Source organism: Octopus bimaculoides, chromosome 25 (genome assembly GCF_001194135.2).
Source record: "Octopus bimaculoides isolate UCB-OBI-ISO-001 chromosome 25, ASM119413v2, whole genome shotgun sequence".
NCBI classification, from domain to species: Eukaryota; Metazoa; Mollusca; class Cephalopoda; order Octopoda; family Octopodidae; genus Octopus; species Octopus bimaculoides.
The window spans coordinates 1,337,661-1,342,466 of NC_069005.1; the positions used below are offsets into that span (position 1 = coordinate 1,337,661).

General features: G+C 38.2%; 1 protein-coding gene across 3 annotated transcripts in view; it reads left to right on the forward strand.

Annotated features, from left to right (window-relative positions):
• Nucleotides 1–4,806, forward strand: part of LOC106876047 (recombining binding protein suppressor of hairless) — a 137,888-nt gene that overhangs the window by 29,650 nt on the left and 103,432 nt on the right. The window lies entirely within an intron of this gene.

A 4,806-nucleotide genomic window follows, 5' to 3' on the forward strand; every position in this document is an offset into this window, starting at 1 on the left:
GGGGGGGGGGGGAAGGACTCATCTTTTCAAGTCAAAAGTTTTATGGAGTTATGTATAATCTGTGACTGTCCTCATAATTTGTCTTCTTTCTTTTACTCCTGATAGAATAAAATAGAAAAGAAAAAAGAAATTAGTAATAATAATAATAATAATAACTCGACAAAACTAATAATGCTTTAGATATGCCCCTCCTTCAACACTTCAATGTGACTCTGGGAAAAGTTTCTGTTTTGAATAATAATAATTTAATTATATAAATTTGTAGGAGTATTTTTCTGAAAATAGTATGTTTTCGTAGAAAAATAGTAAATGTAGACTTCAACTTCATTTTAGGACATATATTCTGTTAAATTTGTATATTTTTACGAAGCCCAACCCGAACCTTACTAAATGGCTTCGATGCAACAATTTCTGCGTAAATCGACGTTTTCGGAGCAAACCGAAAAATTATGAGAATTTCTTTAAAAAGCAACCTTTTTATTTTATTTAATCTAGAGTAAATTTCATCGGATTATATTTCAGTATATTTCAGGTATTTTCATAAAGAAAGGCGAGACCGGATATTGCTCACACACACGTAACTTCTTTTAATCCGCAGACGTGCCAAAGTAGCTTAAAGTCCGATAGTTTCGTACATACCATTCATAGACAAACACTCATTTTTCTCTTTATATCTAAATCTACTCCTTGCTTTTTTTTTCTCTCTCTCTTAAATTATTTCTATTTCTTCTCTTCCTGTCACCTCTCCGTAGTTTTTTTCACCGTGTAATAAATAGAAAGAAGAAGACGAAAACGAAGCAGGACATGCCAGAGCGATCTTCTCGCACTTGCTACGGTGTTATTTCCTTTAGAAAGCAAAGGCGGTGGCGAAATAAGTGAGATAGTTAGATAGGATTGTAGCTAAGAGGTCGGCGGAGAGGATGGACTTCCGCAAACTTCGCTTAGTTTTTATTTATTTTTTTACCTATTTATTTCTAGCGTGTGAAAATTTCCCACGACTCCTCTCTCCCTCCCTCCGCGTCTCTCTTTGCCTCTCTCTCTCTCCCTTCTCCTCCTTGTCGGTCTCTGTCTTTCTTTTCTGTCTGAATGTCTGTCGTTACCCGCGCGTGGTTTCCTTTGACCTATTGTTGTTGTTGTTGTTGTGGCTTTTTAAAAATATTTTTATTCATGTTATTGAGTGTTACGACGATGAATCGAGGATTCTATTATCTATCTATCTATCTATCTATCTATCTGTGTGTGTGCATGTATTATCACACACACACACACATACACACACACATACACACACTTGCTCACATTGACATTCCGATGAAGACCAAGCAGGCCGAAACTTCGGAGTTACTATCAACATTATTCTTGTTGAATAAATAATAAATATGTACTCGAACAAATCCTTCACTTAAATGTAAAATTTTTTTTATTATAATACAACATAAAAACACACACACACACACACACGTGTATGTGTGTGTGTGTGTGTGTGTGTGTGAAAAGAAAGGTTATTATTCGAAAGCAACATTGACTGACGACGCAACTGATGGCGGGGGGAGGAGGGCGATGACTCAAGCTGAGAGTAAATTTATCGTAAAGTTCAAGTTGACGAGACTAAGATTCGCTTGACGGCGAGGGTGTGTGTGTGTGTGTGTGTGTATTTAGATTTTTGATGTATGTGTGTGCGTGTCTCTGTCTATGTATGTATGGAGCACACGGACAGAACAAAACAGTAAGGCAGAGATGCTTAGAGTCATGTTTGGTTAATATTTACTTTAACACCCAGCCACCCCACAAAAAACAAGTGTAATAGGTGTAAAAAAATGTGTATTAAACGAATATGAAAACAAAAATTTGCGCCAACGAACCGGGGGTGGGGGTGGGGAGAGGACTTTCGGAAAATTCACAAGATCCGATTTTTCCCCTCATAACTTTTGGGAAAATGGATATCTTTTCATGAAATTTTATAGAGATACCTTTCAAACGCCATAGATTACGATTATAAAGAAATTTGTGGGGGGAAATTTTTTCCGAGGGGGTGAGGAGAGGACTTTCGGAAAATTTATACGATACGATTTTTTCCCTCATAACTTTCAGGAAAATGGATATCTTTCAATGAAATTTTATATAAATACCTTTCAAACGATATAAATTAATACAATAAGGAAATTTGTGGGGAAAAGTTTTCCCGAGGGGGTGGAGAAAGGACTTTCGGAAAATTCACACGATCCGGTTTTTCCACTCATAACTTTTAGGAAAATGGAAATCTTTCAATGAAATTTTATATAAATCTATACATACATACATACATACATGTATATCCATGTATATTCTGTCTTCTCTCTTTCTTACTAATTCTTTAGTCATCACTCAGTTGATGCCTCTTCATTCAAGGTTTTGCTTCTATGAGTGGAATTTCTTCTCCAAATCTACTCTAGGGTCAGCTGTAAGAACTTGGCCATCAGCACGGACAACTGGTCTGAAACTGACATAACTTGGAGGACTATAATGAACCGAAGGACTCTTACCTGTGGGCTAAATTCATCACAGACCTCACTGCTCACTTTCACCTTGCTGTCTGTTACCACCTGTATGGCTCTTGCAAACCACTCAGTCTCCTAGTCTCCAACCAAATCTGAGAGTGCTAAACCCTATCAGAGCTTTCTCTTGATCAACAAATGTGATTAACCAAACATCTCTTCTACAAGAATCTGCTTTTCCCCCCAACCCTCTTGTCTCATATTTTGGCCCCTCACCTTCAAGCTTAAAGCCAACCCCTCCTCCCTCCATAGCCTTGTGAGTTGCATGCTGATCTCAATAGTACCGGTGGCATGTTAAAAAAGCACCGAGAGCACACTGGTTAGTGGCTCCTCTTGCAACTGTTTCACTTGGAAGACAGCAAAAGATGTCCTTCTCAACACAAAGCCAAACTGATTCTGTCTTCCTAATTCACTGAGCTCTGACTTTTTCTGTGACTTTCATAGCATCATCTAACAGTTTGACACCTGTAGATTGTGCATCTCTTTTACCCTTGTAGCAGTTTACAATGCTACTGCTGCTGTGCTACTCCTTGCTTATAATAGCTACCTGACTTGTTATGCTGGTGACCAGCTCATCAGAAATTTTAAAGTATCTTAGCTGTTATTCTTGATGGATCTTGGAGCCTTCCCTACCTTCACATCCTTAATCACTCTATCTACCATACTGCTGTCAAGTTAAATGACTGGTCCCTCTGTTGGGTCTGCATTGGGCTGGCCCTTTTGTTCCAGTCATTCTCTTCATTCAACAACATTTCATAGTAGCACTTCCCAATCCTTTATTTGGTCTTGTCAATGCCATGTGTCCCTTTTTATCACTTGCATGGACTAAATTGGTGCTTTGGTATATAGGAAACCGTGAATAACATATTCACAGATATTGCTGAATGCAACTGAGGTACCATTAAGTGAAAATCACCATATATGTATCATACTAAATGTATATACACCATTGAAAAGTATGCGTGAAATGTATGTCACTCTCGTGAGTCACTGCTGCAATGATGTTCGCCTCAACCCAACATGTATTGGGATTTTGATGCCTGTCTATGATGAGATTTTTCTCTCAAGCAAAATCCACAGCATCATGCCTTTCAATGGTCTATATACATCAAGTATGATACGCAAATTGGTAGGTGTAGGGAATGGAGAAGGTAAATCCAAACTGTCCCCTACACCTATCACCTAATTGTCGCTTAATTAGCAATTCTTGTTGTTAAACCTTGACTTGTATAGATGCAGTCATCGAAATGTCCATCAAATTCGATATGGAACGAAGTGGATAAAATACGTTGATTGATAAACTTTGCTGGTCAAGTATCCTCCGCTTTATGTCATTGGATCGCATTGCTCTATTACGACTATGTTACAAGGCCTTCGAGGAAAGAAGCTATCCTAAAGCTGGCTCGGATGGACCTGTTGTTAGTTTTGAATACGTGGTGTAGTGTACGGTGACGCCTTCATTTCACTTCATTCATTTGTTGTCAACCGTTGCTGGTACCTACCGAGGTAGAACACCCTGTTATTTTCCTGACTCCGACACAATTCAACAAACACATTTTACTCCATTACACACACTGTTTCCATTTTCTCGCTCTACTGGTTTGTTTAGTAATAAACAAAAGAACAATGATCGTTAATCGATAAACCAAGAAACGTTCTTCTTTCTCTCAGATATTTCTGGATACAGGAGGTCTGTAATGTTTTATTCAAGAACCTCTGCTGTCGGCAAGAGATTGCCACCTTTTGCGTTTCGAGGTCCTAAACAAACACAAAGCAACTAAATTCAATCAATAATGAAAATCACAGTCCTTTATGTTTTTGCGAACCACCACATTTGTTTTTTATGTAGATTTACTGTTATTTATGTAACCTAGCGTCAGGTTTAATGTTATATAAACGCGTGTCATGTTATGTAATAATACAGTTCGAAACGTCAAAGACTTTCCGTATTCCCGAGCGTCATACTAATATATACTTTTGTTATTTACACCACCTGTCCTCGTCTGTTGTTATTATTTGTATATTCTCCCAAATACAGTTTTAAGGTCGTTCCCTCTTCGCAGCATTGTCAAACGTGTTTCCGTTTATCTCGTAAACACGGGTATATTGTAAATAGCTCGGGCTGTGTGTGCGTGTGTGTGTATTGTTTTCTCGGTAAATTTTCAGATTAACACCCGCACGATTTTCACTAGGGTGTTAGGGTTAGGGAATTCCGCCCCTAACCCTAACCGTAACCCTAAACCCTAACCCAAACTCTAACCCAAACCCTAAC